General features: G+C 37.6%; 1 long non-coding RNA gene across 1 annotated transcript in view; it reads right to left on the minus strand.

Annotated features, from left to right (window-relative positions):
* Window positions 1-13,995: 13,995 nt before the first annotated feature.
* Window positions 13,996-22,012, minus strand: part of LOC134757939 (uncharacterized) — a 352,906-nt gene continuing 344,889 nt past the window's right edge. Inside the window, exons 3-4 of the long non-coding RNA XR_010132596.1 lie at window positions 14,700-14,866; window positions 13,996-14,506 (exon numbers count right to left, since the gene is read on the minus strand). This is a non-coding gene — a long non-coding RNA (uncharacterized lncRNA). The remainder of the gene's footprint in view (window positions 14,507-14,699; window positions 14,867-22,012) is intronic.

Raw genomic sequence — 22,012 nt, forward strand, 5'->3', positions numbered from 1 at the left:
TAGCCCACTTTTTGATGGGGATTTTTTTTTCTTTCTGATTTGTTAGAGTTCCTTGTAGATTCTTGATATTATATTTTGTTGAATGTACAGATTGTGAACATTTTATCCCACCCTGTGGGTTGTCAGTTTAATCTAGTGATTATTTCTTTTGTTGTGCAGAAGCTTTTTTGGTTAATTAAGTCTCATCTACTTATTTCTGTTTTTATTGCATTTGTTTTTGGGTTTTTGGTTATGAGGTCTTTGCCTAAGCCAATGTCTTGTAGGGTTTTCCGAAGTTATCTTCTAGAATCTTTACGGTTTCAGATCTTAGATTTCAGCCCTTGATCCATCTTGGGTTGATTGTTGCAAAAAGTAAGAGATGAGGATACAGTTTTATTCTTCTACATGTGGCTTGCCAATTATTCCAGCACCAGTTGTTGAATAGGGTGTTATTTCCCCACTTTATGTTTTTGTTTGCTTAGTCAAGGGTCAAGTAGGCTGTAAATAATTGGCTTAATTTCTGGATTCTCTGTTCTGTTCTATTTGTCAATGTGCCTATTTTTATACTAGTACCATACTGTTTTAGTAACTAGTGTCTTATAGTATCGTTTGAAGTCAGGTAATGCGATGCCTCCAGATTTGTTGTCTTTGCTTAATATTGCTTTGGTTGTGTGGGCTCTCTTTGGTTCCATGTGAATTTTAGGATTGTTTTTATCTAATTTTGTAAAGAATGATGATGGCATTTTCATGGGAATTGCACTGAATTTTTAGATTGCTTTTGGCCGTATGATCATTTTCACAATATTGATTCTACCCATCCATGGGGATGAGATGTGTTTTTATTTGTTTGTGACATCTATGATTTCTTTCAGCAGTGTTTTGTAGTTTTCCTTGTTGAGGTCTTTTACGTCCTTGGTTAGGTATACACCTAAGATTTTTTTTTCTGCAGTTATTGTAAAAGGGGTTGAATTCTAGATTTGATTCTCATTTTGGTCGCTATTAATGTATAGCAGAGCTACTAATTTGTGTACATTAATTTTGTATCCTGAAAATTTGCTGAATTCATTTACCAGTTCTAGAAGCTTTTAGGATGACTCTTTAGGATTTTATAGGTATACGATCATACTATCAGCAAACAACAACAGTTTGACTCCTCTTTAACAATTTGGATGTTCTTTATTTCTTTCTCTTGTCTGATTGCTCTGGCTAGAAATTTCACTACTATGTTGAATAGACATGGTGAGAGTAAGCATCCTTGTCTTGTTCCATTTCTCAAGGGGAGTGCTTTCAACTTTTCCCCATTCAGTATTATGCTGGCCATTGGTTTGCCATAGATGGCTTTTATTACTTTAAGGTATGTCCCTTCCACGCCAACTTTGCTGAGGGTTTTTTTCTTTGTAAGTAGACGTAAGTACTTTAATATTAGGGCAGTATAATTTTTAATTTATTTTTTTATTATACTTAAAGTTTTAGGGTACATGTGAACAACGTGCAAGTTTGTTACATATGTATACATGTGCCATGTTGGTGTGCTGCACCCATCAACTAGTTATTTATCATTAGGTATATCTCCTATGCTATCCCTCCCCGCTACCACCACCCCACAAAGGGCCTCAGTGTGTGATGTTCCCCTTCCTGTGTCCATGAGTTCTCATTGTTCAATTTCCACCTATGAGTGAGAACATGCGGTGTTTGTTTTTTTTTTGTCCTTGTGACAGTTTGCTGAGAATGATGGTTTCCAGCTTCATCCACGTCCCTACAAAGGACACGAACTCATCCATTTTTATGGCTGCATAGAATTCCATGGTATATATGTGCCGCATTTTCTTAATCCAGTCTATCATAGTTGGACATTTGGGTTGGTTCCAAGTCTTTGCTATTGTGAATAGTGCCGCAATAAATATACGTGTGCATGTGTCTTTATAGCAGCATGATTTATAACCCTTTGGGTATATACCCAGTAATGGGATGGCTGGGTCAAATGGCATTTCTAGTTCTAGATCCTTGAGGAATTGCCAAACTGACCTACACAATGGTTGAACTAGTTTACAGTCCCACCAAGAGTGTAAAAGTGTTGCTGTTTCTCCACATCCTCTCCAGCACCTGTTGTTTCCTGACTTTTTAATGATTGCCATTCTAACCGATGTGAGATGGTATCTCATTGTGGTTTTCATGTGCATTTGTCTGATGGCCAGCATTTTTTCATGTATCTTTTGGCTGCATAAATGTCTTGTTTTGAGAAGTGTCTGTTCATATCCTTCGTCCACTTGTTGATGGGGTTGTTTGTTTTTTTCTTGTAAATTTGTTTGAGTTCATTGTAGATTCTGGATATCAGACCATTGTCAGATGAGTAGATTGCAAAAATTTTCTCCCATGTTGTAGGTTGCCTGTTCACTCTGATGGTAGTTTCTTTTGCTGTGCAGAAGCTCTTTAGTTGAATTAGATCCCATTTGTCAATTTTGGCTTTTCTTGCCATTGCTTTTTGTGTTTTAGACATGAGGTCCTTGCCCATGTCTATGTCCTGAATGGTAATGCCTAGGTTTTCTTCTAGGGTTTTTATGGTTTTAGGTCTAACATTTAAGTCTTTAATCCATTTTGAATTAATTTTCATATAAAGTGTAAGGAAGGGTTTCAGGTTCAGCTTTCTACATATGGCTAGCCAGTTTTCTCAGCACAATTTATTAAATAGGGAATCGTTTCCCCATTTCTTGTTTTTGTCAGGTTTGTCAAAGATCAGATAGTTGTAGATATGTGGCATTATTTCTGAGGGCTCTGTTCTGTTCCATTGGTCTATATCTCTGTTTTGGTGCCAGTACCATGCTGTTTTGGTTATTGTAGCCTTGTAGTATAGTTTGAAGTTAGGTAGCGTGCTGCCTCCAGCTTTGTTCTTTTGGCTTAGGATTGACTTGGCAATGTGGGCTCTTTTTTGGTTCCATATGAACTTTAAAGTAGTTTTTTCCAATTCTGTGAAGAAAGTCATTGGTAGCTTGATGGGGATGGCATTGAATCTCTAAATTACCTTGGGCAGTATGGCCATTTTCACGATATTGATTCTTCCTATCCATGAGCATGGAGTGTTCTCCATTTGTATCCTCTTTTATTTCACTGAGCAGTGGTTTGTAGTTCTCCTTGAAGAGGTCCTTCACATCCCTTGTAAGTTGGATTTCTAGGTATTTTATTCTCTTTGAAGCAATTGTGAATGGGAGTTCACTCATGATTTGGCTGTTTGTCTGTTATTGGTGTATAAGAATGCTTGTGATTTTTGCACATTGATTTTGTATCCTGAGACTTTGCTGAAGTAGCCTATCAGCTTCAGGAGATTTTGGGCTGAGATGATGGGGTTTTCTAGGTATACAATGATATCATCTGCAAACAGGGACAATTTGACTTCCTCTTTTCCTAATTGAATACCCTTTATTTCCTTCTCCTGCCTGATTGTCCTGGTCAGAACTTCCAAAACTATGTTGAATAGGAGTGGAGAGAGGGGGCATCCCTGTCTTGTGCCAGTTTTCAAAAGGAATGTTTCCATCTTTTGTCCATTCAGTATGATATTGGCTGTGGGTTTGCCATAGATAGCTCTTACTATTTTGAGATACGTCCCATCAATACCTAATTTATTCAGTTTTTAGCATGGAGTGTTGTTGAATTTTGTCAAAGGCCTTTTCTGCATCTATTGAGATAATCTTATGGTTTTTGTCATTTGTTCTGTTTATATGCTGGATTACGTTTATTGGTTTGTGTATGGTGAACTAGCCTTGCATCCCAGGGTTGAAGCCCACTTGATCATGGTGGATAAGATTTTTGATGTGCTGCTGGTTTCAGTTTGCCAGTATTTTATTGAGGATTTTTACATCAATATTCATCAGGGTTATTGATCTAAAATTCTCTTTTTTGTTTTGTCTCTGCCAGGCTTTGGTATCAGGATGGTGCTGGCCTCATAAAATGAGTTAGGGAGGATTCCCTCTTTTTCTATTGATTGGAATAGTTTCAGAAGGAATGGTAGCAGTTCCTCCTTGTACCTCTAGGAAGATTCAGACTTTCTTTACAGCTATTCTCTTCTTCTGTGTTTTAACCAGAGTTGCCCTTAATTCTCCATTTGTAGTAATACAGGCTTATTCCAGCATTCATTTCAAAACTGTTCCATTCTCTACTCATTACCCAGTCCCAAAGCCACTTCCACATATTCAGGTATTTGATATAGCAACACTGCATTCTCTGGCATCATTTTTTGTCTCAGTCTATTTAGCACTACTGTAACAAAATATCATATGATAGGCAATTTATAATAAACAGAAATTTATTGGCTCACAGTTTTGGAGCCTGGAGCATCAAAGACTGAGACACTGGCATCTGGCTAGGACCTTTGTGCTGCGTCACATCATGGGAGAAGGAAGAAGGGAAAGACAGAGCAAGAGAAAGAGCAAGATGGAGGCAAGCCCACTTCTGCAATAGCAAACCCATTCCTGTGATAATGGCATTAGTACCTTCATGAGGGTAGAGCACTTATAACCTAAACACCTCTAAAGGTTCCACCTCTCAATATTGTCACAATTACAATTAAATTTCCATATGAATTTTGAAGGAAACAAGCATTGAAACTATAGCAAAAAGAAAATAGTAGTCGTGAACAACACTATAAGTCAACTAAACCTAACAGACATGTATAGAACACTTTAACCAATAACAGCAGACTACACATTCTTCTGAAATACTATGGAACATTCTCCAGGATAGATCATGTTCTAGGCCATAAAACAAGCCTCAAAAAATTAAAATGACTGAACTTATGCAAAGTAAATTGTCCAATTATAATGGAATGAAACTACAAATTGATTTAAAAAATGAGAAATCCAAAAATATGTAGAAATTAAAGAAAACTCTTAAAATTCAAAGGGGAAATAAAGAAATTACAAGGAAAATTAGAAAATATTTTGAGATAAAAATGAAAACAACGTATAAAATCTTTTGGGCTGCAGGTAAAGAAATGCTCAAAGAAAATTTGTAGTTTATATGTCTATATCTAAATAGGAAGATCTCACATCAATAATCTAAATTTGTACCTTAAGAAATTAAAATAAGAAAAACAATCTAAACCCAAAACACCTAACAAGAGAGCTCCAAAACATATAAAGAAAAACATTGACAGAGTTGAAGGGACAAATATACAGTTCTCTAATAACAGATGAATACTTATAATATCCCACTTACAATAATAGATTAAACAAGTACACGAAATTGCAAAATGGAAATAGAGGACATAAAAATACTAAAAAGCAATAAGATATAACAGAAATTCATAGACCAACCAACAGAACCACAAAAGAATACATGTTCTTCTCAAGTGCACATAAAACATTCTCTAGGATAAATGATATATTAGGCCTTAAAACACAGCTCAACATATTTTGGACGAATGAAATTATACAAAGTCAGTTCTCTGACCACAATGGAATAAAATTAGAAATAAATAACAAAAGAAATATTAGGAAATCCACAAATATGTAACATTGAAAAATTACACTTTTAAGTAATCAACATTTTGAAGAAGAAATCAGAAAGAAGATTAGAAAACACCAGGTGTTGTTATCAGGGTGAGGTTGGCCTTCTTTCTCTATTGCTTGGAATAGTTTCAGAAAAAAATGGTAACAGCCCCTCTTTGTACCTCTGGTAGAATTTGGTTGTGAATCCGTCTGGTCCTGGACTTTTTTTGGATGGTAGGTTATCAATTACTGCCTCGATTTCAGAACTTATTATTGGTCTATTGAGGGATTCGACTTATTCCTGGTTTAGTCTTTTTGTTGTTGTTTTCTTTTTTTATTATCATACTCTAAGTTTTAGGGTATGTGTTCACAATGTGCAGGTTAGTTACATATGTATACATGTGCCATGTTGGTGTGCTGCACCCATCAACTCGTCATTTACATTAGGTATATCTCCTAATGCTATCCCTCCCCCCTCCCCCCACCCCACAACAGGCCCCGGTGTGTGATGTTCCCTTTCCTGTGTCCATGTGTTCTCATTGGTCAATTCCCACCTATGACTGAGAACATGCAGTGTTTGTTTTTTTTGTCCTTGAGATAGTTTGCTGAGAATGTTGGTTTCCAACTTCATCCATGTCCCTACAAAGGACATGAACTCATCATTTTTTATGGCTGCATAGTATTCCATGGTGTATATGTGCCACATTTTCTTAATCCAGTGTATCATTGTTGGACATTTGGCTGGAGAGGATGTGGAGAAATAGGAACACTTTTACACGTTGGTGGGACTGTAAACTAGTTCAACCATTGTGGAAGTCAGTGTGGTGATTCCTCAGGGATCTTGAACTAGAAATACCATTTGACCCAGCCATCCCATTACTGGGTATATACCCAGAGGATTATAAATCCTGCTGCTATAAAGACACATGCACACATATGTTTATTGCGGCACTATTCACAATAGCAAAGACTTGGAACCTGGTTTAGTCTTGAGAGGGTGTGTGTGTCCAGGAATTTAGCCATTTCTTCTAGATTTTCTAGTCTATTTTTTATTTTATATATATATATATATTTATTACACTTTAAGTTCTAGGATACATGTGCACAACGTGCAGGTTTGTTACATATGTGTACATGTACCATGTTGGTGGGCTGCACCCCTTAACTCGTCATTTACATTAGGTATATCTCCTAATGCTATCCTTCCCCCTCCCCCCACCCCACAACAGGCCCCGGTGTGTGATGTTCCCCTTCCTGTGTCCAAGTGTTCTCATTGTTCAATTCCCACCTATGAGTGAGAACATGCGGTGTTTGGTTTTTCTGTCCTTGCGATAGTTTGCTGAGAAGATTTTCTAGTTTAATTGCATAGATTTGTTTATAGTATTCTCCGATGGCAGTTTGTATTTTTGTCAGATCAGTGGTGATCACCCCTTTTTCATTTTTTATTGTGTATATTTGATTCTTCTCTTCCTCTTTATGAATCTGGCTAGCAGTCTATCTATTTCATCAATCTTTTCAAACAACAAGCTCCTGGATTCGTTGATTTTCTGAAGGGGTTTTCATGTCTCTATCTCCTTCAGTTCTGCTACAATCTTAGTTATCTCTTGTCTTCTGCCAGCTTCTGAATTTGTTTGCTCTTGCTTCTCTAATTCTTTTATTGTGATGTTAGTGTGTCAAATGTAGATCTTTCCCGCTTTGTATAAAAATGAAGACACATCATACAAAAACTAATGAGATGCAACTAAAGCACTGCTCAGAAGAAAATCTATAATTTTAAATGTCTGTATTTATTTACTTATTTTTATCTGAACGCAACTTTGTTTTTTTATTATACTTTAAGTATTAGGGTACATGTGCACAACGTGCAGGTTTGTTACATATGTATGCATGTGCCATGTTGGTGTGCTGCACCCATTAATTCATCATTTAACATTAGGTATATCTCCTAATGCTATCCCTCCCAGTCTATCATAGATAGCCATTTGGGTTGGTTCCAAGTCTTTGCTATTGTGAATAATGCCGCAATAAATATGCGTGTGCATGTGTCTTCATAACAGCATATTTTATAATCCTTTGGGTATATACCCAGTAATGGGATGGCTGGGTCAAATGCTATTTCTAGTTCTAGATCCCTGAGGAAGTGCCACACTGACTTCCACGATGGTTGAACTAGTTTACAGTCCCACCAACAGTGTAAAAGTGTTCCTATTTCTCCACATCCTCTCCGGCACCTGTTGTTTCCTGAGTTTGTAATGATCGCCATTCTAACTGGTGTGAGATGGTATCTCATTGTGGTTTTGATTTGCATTTGTCCGTTGACCAGTGATGATGAGCATTTTTTTTCATGTGTTTTTTGGCTGCATAAATGTCTTCTTTTGAGAAGTGTCTCTTCATATCCTTCTCCCACTTGTTGATGGGGTTGTTTGTTTTTTTCTTGTAAATTTGTTTGAGTTCATTGTAGATTCTGGATATTAGCCTTTTGTCAGATGAGTATATTGCAACAATTTTATCCCATTCTGTAGTTTGTCTGTTCACTCTGATGGTGGGTTCTTTTGCTGTACAGAAGCTCTTTAGTTTAATTAGATCCCATTTGTCAATTTTGTCTTTTGTTGCCATTGCTTTTGGTGTTTTAGACATGAAGTCCTTGCCCATACCTATGTCCTGAATGGTATTGCCTCGGTTTTCTTCTAGGGTTTTTATGGTTTTAGGTCTAACATTTAAGTCTTTAATCCATTTTGAATTAATTTTTGTATAGGGTGTAAGGAAGGGATCCAGTTTCAGCTTTCTACATATAGCTAGCCAGTTTTCCCAGCACCATTTATTAAATAGGGAATCATTTCCCCATTTCCTGTTTTTGTCAGATTTGTCAAAGATCAGATAGTTGTAGATATGTGGCATTATTTCTGAGGGTTCTGTTCTGTTCCATTGGTCTATATCTCTGTTTTGGTACCAGTACCATGCTGTTTTGGTTACTGTAGCCTTGTAGTATAGTTTGAAGTCAGGTAGCCTGAAGCCTCCAGCTTTGTTCTTTTGGCTTAGGATTGACTTGGCAATACAGGCTCTTGTTTGGTTCCATATGAACTTTAAAGTAGTTTTTCCAATTCTGTGAAGAAAGTCATTGGTAGCTTGATGGGGATGGCATTGAATCTCTAAATTACCTTGGGCAGTATGGCCATTTTCATGATATTGATTCTTCCTACCCATGAGCATGGAATGTTCTTCCATTTGTTTGTATCCTCTTTGATTTCCTTGAGCAGTGGTTTGTAGTTCTCCTTGAAGAGGTCCTTCACATCCCTTGTAAGTTAGATTCCTAGGTATTTTATTCTCTTTGAAGCAATTGTGAATGGGAGTTCACTCCTGATTTGGCTCTCTGTTTGTCTGTTATTGGTGTATAAAAATGCTTGTGATTTTTGCACATTGATTTTGTATCCTGAGACTTTGCTGAGGTTGCCTATCAGCTTAAGGGGATTTTGGGCTGAGACAATGGGGTTTTCTAGATATACAATCATGTCATCTGTATACAGGGACAATTTGACTTCCTCTTTTCCCAGTTGAATACCCTTTATTTCCTTCTCCTGCCTGATTGCCCTGGCCAGAACTTCCAACACTATGTTGAATAGGAGTGAGGGCATCCCTCTCTTGTGCAAATGTCTATATTTAAAAAGAAGAAAGATTTTGAATGAATAACTTAACTGTACCCTTTGAAGACTAGAGAAAAGAGCAAGCTAAACCCAAATGAAATAGGAAGAAATAAATAAAAATTTTAGTGCAAATATTTAAAGCAAGGAATACAAAATCAACAAACGCTGTAGCTGTTTAATTGAAAATAGCCACAAAATTAATAAACTTTCAGCTAGGTTGATGAAAATATGGGAAGAAAAATTACTAAAATGTATAATCAATGAATATTATAAACAATTATAGACCAAAAGGCTAGTTGTCATACTAGATCACAAAGTTGATTCACTAAATAACAGAAACTTGATTGACTTATTAAATGGACACATTCCTAGAAAGGCATAAACTACAAAACTGACCCAAGATAAATAGAAATTCTAAATGAATCTATAACAAGTGAAAAGACTGAGCTAATAATAGTATTAAAAGAACTTCCAACAAGAAAAACCTATCAGACGATGGCTTCACTGGTTAATTCTATAAAATAACAACTGAATCTCAATCAATGCAATGCAGCATATTAATAGAACAAAGGGGGAAAGTCATGATCATTTTAAGAGATGCATGAAAAGCATTTGATAATATCATACACTATTTCATAATAGAAATATTCAACAAACTAGGATTGTTAAGAAAACTTTCTTAACCTGATTCCATGTGAATTTGGCTGGAGGACACAGCCTCCTCCTGTTGTTCTGGGATACAGCCAGACAGCAGGGCAGGTGACCCAGTGAACTCCCACCACTGGTAGCCAGGTAAGCAACACTTGCTAGAGCTTCTGGCCCAGTGATCCTGCTTCTGTGTAAACTCAGCTGGAGGGTGCACCATTCTATTACTATTACATTGGGTCTTAGTTTCCAACATATGAATTTGAGGGGAATACACACATTCAAACCATAACTATGATCACTTGCAAAGTTAAGTCTAACATACAAACAAGTGGGTCTATTATGGGTATGTGGGGAATGTATTTGCGCTTGGTGTGTGTGTGTGTGTCTGTGTGTGTTTATCTGTCAGGTTCTCAAGATAAAAGAAAGAATAGGGTCACAATTGATAAAGAAATTGTGTCCAAAATGTTGCAAGTGAGGCAGGAAAGCTAGAGAGAGTATAATGCAGTAAATCAGAGCTATAATATTAACTGGAGCTTCATTACCATTCCTGGGATTAGAGAAACAATTGAAAGAAGCATGTAACTTCTGTTATTTTCATAGATAATGCATTCATGAATTGCTTCTACACTAAGAAGTCAATGCTTAAATTTAAAAAAAAAAGCAATGTGAAAGGGCAGAAGCTTAAGGAAAACATCATCATTGAAGATGATAAATCTTGCATGCTCAAAAGTCAGTAATTAGCTAATATCTAAAATGGCTTAATTTTTCTAAAGAAAAATTAATTTGTGAATGAAGGATTGAAGAATAACTTGTTTAAAGAAAGCAGTAAAACAACTCCATTACACACTTCTTCAGATGCAGTTTTATTTATGATTAGGACCTCAGAACTTTGTGAAAGACAGAGGTGAGAGCAAATCCTTGTTCTTCCACTTGCTGTTTAGGTAACCATTGTGGTTTAGAGTTTCAGACCTTATAACAACATGTATGAACCTACTAAATTTACCTTAGGAAAGAAAGCGGCATGTTTTTAGTTTTTTTTTAAATAAATCTGATTTTTAGCTTTGAATAAAAGTAAAAGTATGCATTATGCTAATTTTTAAGAACCAACTGTGTGATTCAAGTAGTTTTCATAAGGGTCCCTGCAAAAATAACAACTGATGAAAATAAACCAACTCCTCAGTTCATAGAATTTTACCAGAGAAGTAAATGAGAAGAAGTCAGGTCAGTGTGTTGCATAAATGCAATTCTCCAGCCCCAATAATACAGAATGCCATTAGAAAAAGTCACGTTTTTTCCAAGGTAGCAAATGTCAGCAAGTTTAAGTAATAAAGGCCATCCTCGATTATATGAAGCACTGACATAGTTAACTGTTGACTGAGAGGGGAGGGGAAAATAACTAAACAAGATCATGTTGAAATCTTATCAAATAAACTATAGTAATTATTTAAATTAAATTATCAAAATATGTCTTATATTTTATATTTTCTCCCCTCCAAATACTAACCAGGCCTGACCCTGCTTAGCTTCTGAGATCAGACAAGATTGGGCATCTTCAGGGTTGTATGGCCGTAGACTAATATGTTATGTTTTCTATCACCGCTTCACTGAAACAGGAAGGGTCAAATGCTGTATGCATTTATGAAAAGCAGTTATAATCATTCTAAAAGGAAAAAAATCAAATGACCATCCGTAATAATATTAGCAAAGTTATAAAAATTAGGAAATAGACAATAAATTATATAAGGAATTAGAAAGTACTTCACATAACATGAAAATTATCAGATTTTTAAAAAATCAGCAAATGTTTAATTTTCAAAGGCACTCAAAATCTCAAAGGAAGTAAATTAAAATAATTAGCCTTTGTACTTGCTCTTAGTTGATCATTTTGCTGCTGACAAAAATATGAAAAGATTTTCTGTAAAACTTCCTAGAAAGCATAACTTCAGCTTTTCATTTTAACATTGGAAGGTATTACACAGACATTTGCAACATTATCATAGTCATATGTTTTCTGTAGTAATTTGTCTGTTAGCTGTATCCCAGAGACACTTTGCAGGCCTAGTTTTAAAAATAGTAGTGTTTAGGTAAAGCAGAGAGATGAACATGAAGGCAGCTTTCCAAGATACCTTCCTGAACTTCCATAACAATGAATAAAATCTGTATCACACATATTCAAAGTCAATTTCATTTTCCTATCACTGCAGTTTGTTGTTTTGCAGGTAATATGAAAAGGCTCTTCTAGTTACAGAATCTGGGATTATCTCCAAAGACAGCCTCATATTTTCATAACCTGGATACTCTCTTAAAAGTTGGATTGTCTGTAGCATTGCCATTTCACCTAGATTTCTTTTCCACACTATATCCAATTTTCCCATTTCTCTTAGTCCCTTAATGATACCAGCTTCCTCTGAATATTTCTGCTTGAGTTGAACATGGTCTAAGTACTGGCGTCCTTCCATTGACTGCAAAAATGTCGTTGTTCCAAATGTACATTCATTTTCTCCATCTTGGTTGACAGTATTTAATTCTTTTCCAGTGTGCATATCAGATTACACAAAGGAAATACTTTGTATAAACACAGTTGAAGATGAAGTATTCCGAATCTAGACTTCGAGAAATAAGTCGTTCTTCTCTGAATTGTAAAACTTGGTTTTATCATCCAATTGTGAGAGGAAAGAAAATAAGCACAGTTTCCTAAAAAAACATTTTTTCTCCACACTGAGCTGAATAGAGACTAAGCCCATAAGGACAACTCTTCCAATGCCTGTTACACGTCAGATGACATCATCAATACAACAATGGGGTACAAGTTCTGCCACTATAGCCATGGAGACCAAAACATGTAAGGGTTAAGTACTTGTTTGAATATCATCATTTTCAATATGATTTTTGCAACTTAATTGCTATCTTTGGAAATACTCATATAACCATAATTTTTTACCTCTCTCAAAAATATAGTTCTAAGGATTTATGTTCATTTCAATCTTTCCCTCAAGCATTCACATTTCTGGTGGAGGATCACCTCCGATTAGCTGATTAAACAAATTACCAGGTAAGTCATTCTCTTCATACGTGACTAGAAAATTAGTTAACAAACTATGCCTAGTAGACAGTATCACCCTAGTAGACGGTATCATTTGAGTGTCATAAAGATCTCCTGTCTGTGTGGATTATTTTCCATTTTAATGACAATTTTTTCCTATTGTTTTAAAATTTACCCAGGATTTGTCTTAATCAGGCATGGTAAGATGACAGACAGAGAAAACCACCTTGGCAAGAGGAATTTATTACTTACAATTCCCAAGAAAAGAGGGGACGACGCTCCTCACAGAGCCACATGAGGAAGCACGAGGGTCTATTAGGAGGCAGAAGCAGCCAGGGGAAAGCACAGGCACAGGACTATGTTGTGGCTTCCATGGCAAAGACAAGGCAGTTCAAGGGAAATGACTTAGGATTGAGTAGTTTAAACAATGTCAGTAGGCTCAGAGCTGTAGGTACTACCCCTGGTTGCCTGGTGCCTGGTCCTGGGATAATACTAAGACAGGAGGATAGTGACTCAATAAATTAGATAGTTAGCAGGCATGGGCTCTGGGTTGGTTTGTTTGCATATGACAGGTGTGCTCAGATGGCAGTTGTTTTATATCTCTAGGAATTAGCTAGCCCTGGGAAGGGAAGTCTCTCCTCATCCATCAAGGCCCCAAAAGGTCAAAGCATCATAAAATATAGGCAATTTTTGAAACCATGATTAATACACCTACTGGCTAAGGTCACTGGGGAAATGAGGGGGTGAAGGCAGGCCCAGAACAAAAAAAGGACAGTACACAGAGGAAAGGGTCTGGCTTCAGAATAACTCCTATATCAGTCAGTGTCCAGCCTGAGAAGTAGAACCAGTGAAAGATAGATACATAGTGATATGGTTTGTCTGTGTCCCTACCAAAATCTCATGTTGTATTGTGATCCCAATTGTTGGAGGTAGGGCATGGTGGGGGGGTGACTGAATCATGGGGCTGGTTTCTAATGGTTTAGCACCATCCCCCTAGTGCGGTCTCATGACAGAGTTCTCATGAGATCTGGTTGTTTGAAAGTGTGTAGCACTTCCCCTTCACTCACTGTCTCTCTCCTGTTGGCCTTGTGAAGACATGCCTTGCTTCTTCTTCACCTTCAGCTATGACTGTACATTTCCTGAGGCTTCCCCAGCCATGCCTTCTATACATCCTGTGGACCTATGAGTCAATTAAACCTCTTTTCTTTATAAATTATCCGGTCTTGTGTAGCACTTTATAGAGTGCAAGAAAGGACTAATATAGCTAGATAGATCAATAGATTGATAGATAGACAGACAGGTGAACGGATGGACGGATAAATACTTGTTACAGGGATTTGGCTTACACAGTTGCGGGGGCTACTCAAGCAGTCCATATAATGTCTCTACATCTGATTCAAGTGCTTGAAGTCCACAGCATAAGCAGTTAGAAAGGTAATATCATAAAAAAGGCTGGAACTCCAAGAGTAGAAGCTGGAAGCCCACAGAATGGACTGAAGCATATGTCTGCTCTAGAAGCCTGTGAGCTTGGTGATGATAGTATTCTGCAGAAGCTAAGGACCTTTGTCCTTGAGCTCTACACACACAACTGGCTCAACTGCTGCTTCATCCCAAGTTGAGTCAACAGATAAGCAATAATGTGTTTGTGTTATCAAATGGATTCTGCTTCCCTTCCAACTTCTGAAATCTTAGAAGAATCTCCTTTGCGGCCCATCCTAAATGGAAAAATACAATAAATGAAATTCCAGGAAATGTAGTTTAGCTCAGCAAAGTTGATACATTACAAATCCATCACTAACATCCATCCCTGCCAACATGTCAACTTTGTTCATGATTCCATTGGAAAATAAGAGGAGTTCTTTGTGATGAAGCCTGACTGATATCCACAGAATGTTTCATTTTATTTACCTGATTATTCAAATCCTCCTCTGCTCATGTCACTCTTTGTTGAGCATTCACAAGGGACACTAATATCTTCACATATTGTGGAGCATTCTATTTACGTATCTCTTTGCAAGACCCTGAATCCTGGACAGCACCTCTGAACCCATCTGAAGGCTGAGAGACCTCACCACCTTGAAGAGAATAAAACAGGTGTGACTTGCATTCCCACTTGCTGATTGTAAGCTCCAGGGCCTTGAGTAAACATAGGCAGCAGCCAAGGAGTGGTTACAGAAGGCCTTGAATTAGACCTAATGCTGTGTTTGCTTCAGGTCTCACCCAGTGCAGTCATAGTTGTGGCATCCGGCGGCTCAGAGCAGAGACAAAGACTCTGTTTGAGAGAAAGCAAAAGAAAGCAAAAGCAAAAACAAAGATCACTGCCTTATAATCCAGAGAACTTGCCCAGATCTTGTCCAAGACCATCAAGGGGGTAATCTCAGAGTCTGGAAGAACCACAGCATTACTGGGTTTGGATGTCCCCTAAAGCAGAAACAACTTAGATCACAGCACCCAAATTATTTTAAATATCTGGAAATCCTTCCCAAGAAAGAAAGGTACAATAAGTTCAGTCAGTGAAGACTACAATAAATACCTAACTCTTCAATGCCTGGACACTGAAGGACATCTACTAACAACACCAACCTGGAAAACATAACCTCACCAAATGAAATAAATAAGGCACAAGGGGCCAATCTTGGAGAAACAGAGATATGTTACATTTCAAAGAATTCCAAGTAGCTGTGTAGAGGAACCTCAAAGAAATTCAAGATAACACAGAAAAGGAATGCAGAATTCTATCAGATAAACTTAGTAAATAAATTGAAATAATTTAAAAGAATCAAGCAGAAATTCTGGAACTGAAAAAATGTAATTGGCATACTGAAGAATGCATCATAGTCCTTTATTAGCAGAATTCATCAAGCCAAAGAAAGAATTAGTGAGATTGAAGACAGGCTATTTAAGAATGCACAGTCAGAGGAACAAAAGAAAAAAGAATAAAAAACAATGAAGCATGCCTCGAGGATCTAGAAAATAGCTGCAAAAGGGTGATTCTAAGAGTTGCTAGAAGAGTTGCTAGTCTTAAAGAGGAGATAAAGAGATGGGAGTAGAAAGTTTATTCAAAAATATAATAACAGAGAATGTCCTAAACCTGGAGAAAGATATTGATATTCAAATATAAGAAGTTTATAGAACACCAAGCAGACTTAACCCAACGAAGACTGCCTCAAATCATTAATAATTGAACTACCAAAGGTCGAAAATAAAGACAGGATCCTGAAAGCAGGAAAACAGACATATAACATAAAATGGAACTCCAATACATCTGACCTAAGACTTTTCAGTGGAAACCTTTCGGGACAGGAGAGAGTGGCATGACATTTTTAAAGTGCTAAAGGGAAAAACCTTTTACCCTAGAATAGTATATCTAGCAAAAATATCCTTCAAACATGAAGGAGAAACAAAGACCTTCCCAGACAAACAAAGTCTAAGGGATCTTATCAACACCATACCTGGCTAACAGAAATGCCACAGGGAATACTTCAATCAGAAAGAAAAAAACATGAGTGAGCAATAAATTATCACCTGAGGGTACATAACTTGCTGCTAATAGTAAGTACACAGAAATTTAAAAAAAAACTCAAAATATAACACTGTAACTGTGTTGTGTAAACTACTCCTATCCTAACTAGAAAGATTAAATAATGAGCTAATCAAAAATAATAACTATAACAACATTTTTATTTTATTCTATTTTATTATTATTATACTTTAAGTTTTAGGGTACATTTGCACAATGTGCAGGTTAGTTACATATGTATACATGTGCCATGCTGGTGTGCTGCACCCATTAACTCATCAATTAGCATTAGGTATATCTCCTAATGCTATCCATCCCCCCACCACCCACCCCACAACAGTCCCCAGAGTGTGATGTTCCCCTTCCTGTGTCCATGTGTTCTCATTGTTCAATTCCCACCTATGAGTGAGAACATGCGATGTTTGGTTTTTTGTCCTTGCGATAGTTTATAGAGAATGCTGATTTCCAATTTCATCCATGTCCCTACAAAGATGAACTCATCATTTTTTATGACTGCATAGTATTCCATGGTGTTTATGTGCCACAATTTCTTAATCCAGTCTATTGTTGTTGGACATTTGGGTTGGTTCCAAGTCTTTGCTATTGTGAATAGTGCTGCAATAAACATACTGTGCATGTGTCTTTATAGCAGCATGATTTATAGTCCTTTGGGTATATACCCAGTAATGGGATCGCTGGGTCAAATGGTATTTCTAGTCCTAGATCCCTGAGGAATCACCACACTGACTTCCACAATGGTTGAACTAGTTTACAGTCCCACCAACAGTGTAAAAGTGTTCCTATTTCTCCACATCCTCTCTAGCACCCGTTGTTTCCTGACTTTGTAATGATCGCCATTCTAACTGGTGTGAGATGCTATCTCATTGTGGTTTTGATTTGCATTTCTCTGATGGCCAGAGATGATGAGCATTTTTTCATGTGTTTTTTGGCTGCATAAATGTCTTCTTTTGAGAAGTGTCTGTTCATCTCCTTCGCCCACTTTTTGATGGGGTTGTTTGTTTTTTTCTTGTAAATTTGTTTGAGTTCATTGTAGATTCTGGATATTAGCCCTTTGTGAGATGAGTAGGTTGCGAAAATTTTCTCCCATTTTGTAGGTTGCCTGTTCACTCTGAAGGTAGTTTCTTTTGCTGTGCAGAAGCTGTTTAGTTTAATTAGATCCCATTTGTCAAGTTTGGCTTTTGTTGCCATTGCTTTTGGTGTTTTAGACATGAAGTCCTTGCCCGTGCCTATGTCCTGAATGGTAATGCCTAGGTTTTATTCTAAGGTTTTTATGCTTTTATCTCTAATGTTTAAGTCTTTAATCCATCTTGAATTAATTTTGGTACAAGGAGTAAGAAAGGGATCCAGTTTCAGCTTTCTCCATATGGCTAGCCAGTTTTCCAAGTACCATTTATTAAATAGGGAATCTTGCCCCATTTCTTGTTTTTCTCAGGTTTGTCAAAGATCAGATCGTTGTAGATATGTAGCATTATTTCTGAGGGCTCTGTTCTGTTCCATTGATGTATATCTCTCTTTTGGTACCAGTACCATGCTGTTTTAGTTGCTGTAGCCTTGTATAGTTTGAAGTCAGGTAGCATGATGCCTCCAGCTTTGTTCTTTTGGCTTAGGATTGACTTGGCGATTCAGGCCCTTTTTTGGTTCCATGTGAACTTTAAAGTAGTTTCTTCCAATTCTGTGAAGAAAGTCATTGGTAGCTTCATGGGGATGGCATTGAATCTATAAATTACCTTGGGCAATATGGCCATTTTCATGATATTGATTCTTCCTACCCATGAGCATGGAATATTTTTCCATTTGTTTGTATCCTCTTTTATTTCCTTGAGCAGTGGTTTGTAGTTCTCCTTGAAGAGGTCATTCACGTCCCTTGTAAGTTGGATTCCTAGGTATTTTATTCTCTTTGAAGCAATGGTGAATGGGAGTTCACTCATGATTTGGCTCTCTGTTTGTCTGTTATTGGTGTATAAGAATGCTTGTGATATTTGTACATTGATTTTGTATCCTGAGACTTTGCTGAAGTTGCTTATCAGCTTAAGGAGATTTTGGGCTGAGACGATGGAGTTTTCTAGATATACTATCATGTCATCTGCAAACAGGGACAATTTGACTTCCTCTTTTCCTAATTGAATACCCTTTATTTCCTTCTCCTGCCTAATTGCCCTGGCCAGAACTTCCAACACTATGTTGAATAGGAGTGGTGAGAGAGGGCATCCCTGTCTTGTGCCAATTTTCAAAGGGAATGCTTCCAGTTTTTGCCCATTCAGTATGATATTGGCTGTGGGTTTGTCATAGATAGCTCTTATTTTGAGATACGTCCCATCAATACCTAATTTATAGACAGTTTTTAGCATGAAGGGTTGTTGAATTTTTTAAAGGCCTTTTCTTCATCTATTGAGATAATCATGTGGTTTTTGTCTTGGTTCTGTTTATATGCTGGATTACATTTATTGATTTGCGTATATTGAACCAGCCTTGGATCCCAGGAATGAAGCCCACTTGATCATGGTGGATAAGGTTTTTGACGTGCTGCTGGATTCAGTTTGCCACTATTTTATTGAGGATTTTTGCATCAGTGTTCATCAAGGATATTGGTCTAAAATTCTCTTTTTTGCTTGTGTCTCTACCCGGCTTTGGTATCAGGATGATGCTGGCCTCATAAAACGAGTTAGGGAGGATTCCCTCTTTTTCTACTGATTGGAATAGTTTCAGAAGGAATGGTAGCAGTTCCTCCTTGTACCTCTGGTAGAATTCTGCTGTGAATCTATCTGGTCCTGAACTCTTTTTGGTTGGTAAGCTATTGATCATTGTCACAATTTCAGAACCTGTTATTGGTCTATTCAGAGATTCAACTTCTTCCTGGTTTAGTCTTGGGAGGGTGTGTGCATCCAGGAATTTATCCATTTCTTCTAGACTTTCTAGTTTATTTACATAGAGGTGTTTGTAGTATTCTCTGATTGTAGTTTGTATTTCTGTGGGATTGGTGGTGATATCCCCTCTATCATTTTTTATTGTATCTATTTGATTCTTCTCTCTTTTCTTCTTTATTAGTCTTGTTAGCGGTCTATCAATTTTGTTGATCCTTTCAAAAAACGAGCTCCTGGATTCATTAATTTTTTGAAGGGTTTTTGTGTCTCTATTTCCTTCAGTTCTACTCTGATTTTAGTTATTTCTTGCCTTCTGCTTGCTTTTGAATATGTTTGCTCTTGCTTTTCTAGTTCTTTTAATTGTGATGTTAAGGTGTCAATTTTGGATCTTTCCTGCTTTCTCTTGTGGGCATTTAGTGCTGCAAATTTTCCTCTACACACTGTTTTGAATGTGTCCCAGAGATTCTGGTGTGTTGTGTCTTTGTTCTCATTGGTTTCAAAGAACATCTTTATTTCTGCCTTCATTTCCTTATGTACCCAGTAGTCATTGAGGAGCAGGTTGTTCGGTTTCCATGTAGTTGAGCGGTTTTGAGTGAGTTTCTTAATCCTGAGTTCTAGTTTGATTGCACTGTGGTCTGAGAGACAGTTTGTTATAATTTCTGTTCTTTTCCATTTGCTGAGGAGAGCTTTACTTCCAACTATGTGGTCAATTTTGGAATAGGAGTGGTGCGGTGCTGAAAAAAATGTATATTCTGTTGATTTGGGGTGGAGAGTTCTGTAGATGTCTATTAGGTCCGCTTGGTGCAGAGCTGAGTTCAATTCCTGGGTATTCTTGTTAACTTTCTGTCTTATTGATCTGTCTAATGTTGACAGTGGGGTGTTAAAGTCTCCCATTATTATTCTGTGGAAGTCTAAGTCTCTTTGTAGGTCACTGAGAACTTGCTTTATGAATCTGGGTGTTCCTGTATTGGGTGCATATATAGTTAGGATACTTAGCTCTTCTTATTGAATTGATCCCTTTACCATTATGTGATGGCCTTCTTTGTGTCTTTTGATCTTTGTTGGTTTAAAGTCTGTTTTATCAGAGACTAGGATTGCAACCCCTGCCTTTTTTTGTTTTCCATTTGCTTGGTAGATCTTCCTCCATCCCTTTATTTTGAGCCTATGTGTGTCTCTGCATGTGAGATGGGTTTCCTGAATACAGCACACTGATGGGTCTTGACTCTTTATCCAATTTGCCAGTCTGTGTCTTTTAATTGGAGCATTTAGTCCATTTACATTTAAAGTTAATATTGTTATGTGTGAATTTGATCCTGTCATTATGATGTTAGCCGGTTATTTTGCTCGTTAGTTGATGCAGTTTCTTCCTAGCCTCGATGGTCTTTACAATTTGGCATGATTTTGCAGTGGCTGCTGCCTGTTGTTCCTTTCCATGTTTAGTGCTTCCTTCAGGAGCTCTTTTAGGGCAGGCTTGGTGGTGACAAATCTCTCAGCATTTGCTTGTCTGTAAAGGATTTTATTTCTCATTCACTTATGAAGCTTAGTTTGGCTGGATATGAAATTCTGGGTTGAAAATTCTTTTCTTTAAGAATGTTGAATATGGGACCCCACTCTCTTCTGGCTTGTAGAGTTTCTACTGAGAGATCCGCTGTTAGTCTGATGGGCTTCCCTTTGTGGGTAACCCGACCTTTCTCTCTGGCTGCCCTTAACATTTTTTCCTTCATTTCAACTTTGGTGAATCTGACAATTATGTGTCTTGGAGTTGCTCTTCTCAAGGAGTATCTTTGTGGCGTTCTCTGTATTTCCTGAATCTGAATGTTGGCCTGCCTTGCTAGATTGGGGAGGTCCTCCTGGATAATATCCTGCAGAGTATTTTCCAACTTGGTTCCATTCTCCCCATCACTTTCAGGCACACCAATCAGACATAGATTTGGTCTTTTCACATAGTCCCATATTTCTTGGAGGCTTTGTTCATTTCTTTTTATTCTTTTTTCTCTAAACTTCCCTTCTCACTTCATTTCATTCATTTCATCTTCCATCACTGATACCCTTTCTTCTAGTTGATCGCATGTGCTCCTGAGGCTTCTGCATTCTTCACGTAATTCTCAAGCCTTGGTTTCGGCTCCATCAGCTCCTTTAAGCACTTCTCTGTATTGGTTATTCTAGTTATACTTTCGTCTAAATTTTTTTCAAAGTTTTCAACTTCTTTGCCTTTGGTTTGAATTTACTCCTGTAGCTCGGAGTAGTTTGATCGTCTGAAGCCTTTTTCTCTCAACTCATCAAAGTCATTCTCCATCCACCTTTGTTCCATTACTGGTGAGGAGCTGCGTTCCTTTGGAGGAGGAGAGGTGCTCTGCTTTTTAGAGTTTCCAGTTTTTCTGCTCTGTTTTTTCCCCATCTTTGTGGTTTTATCTACTTTTGTTCTTTGATGATCGTGATGTACAGATGGGTTTTTGATGTGGACGTCTTTTCTGTTTATTAGTTTTCCTTCTAACAGACAGGACCCTCAGCTGCAGGTCTTTTGGAGTTTGCTAGAGGTCCACTCCAGACCCTGTTTGCCTGGGTACCTGCAGCGGTGGCTGTAGAACTGCGGATTTTCATGAACCGCGAATGCTGCTGTCTGATCGTTCCTCTGGAAGTTTTGTCTCAGAGGAGTACCTGGCCGTGTGAGGTGTCAGTCTGCCCCTACTGGGGTGTGGCTTCCAGTTAGCCTGCTGGGGGATCAGGGTTCAGGGACCCACTTGAGGAGGCAGTCTGCCCGTTCTCAGATCTCCAGCTGCATGCTGGGAGAACCACTGCTCTCTTCAAATCTGTCAGAC

Source organism: Gorilla gorilla, chromosome X (genome assembly GCF_029281585.2).
Source record: "Gorilla gorilla gorilla isolate KB3781 chromosome X, NHGRI_mGorGor1-v2.1_pri, whole genome shotgun sequence".
NCBI classification, from domain to species: Eukaryota; Metazoa; Chordata; class Mammalia; order Primates; family Hominidae; genus Gorilla; species Gorilla gorilla.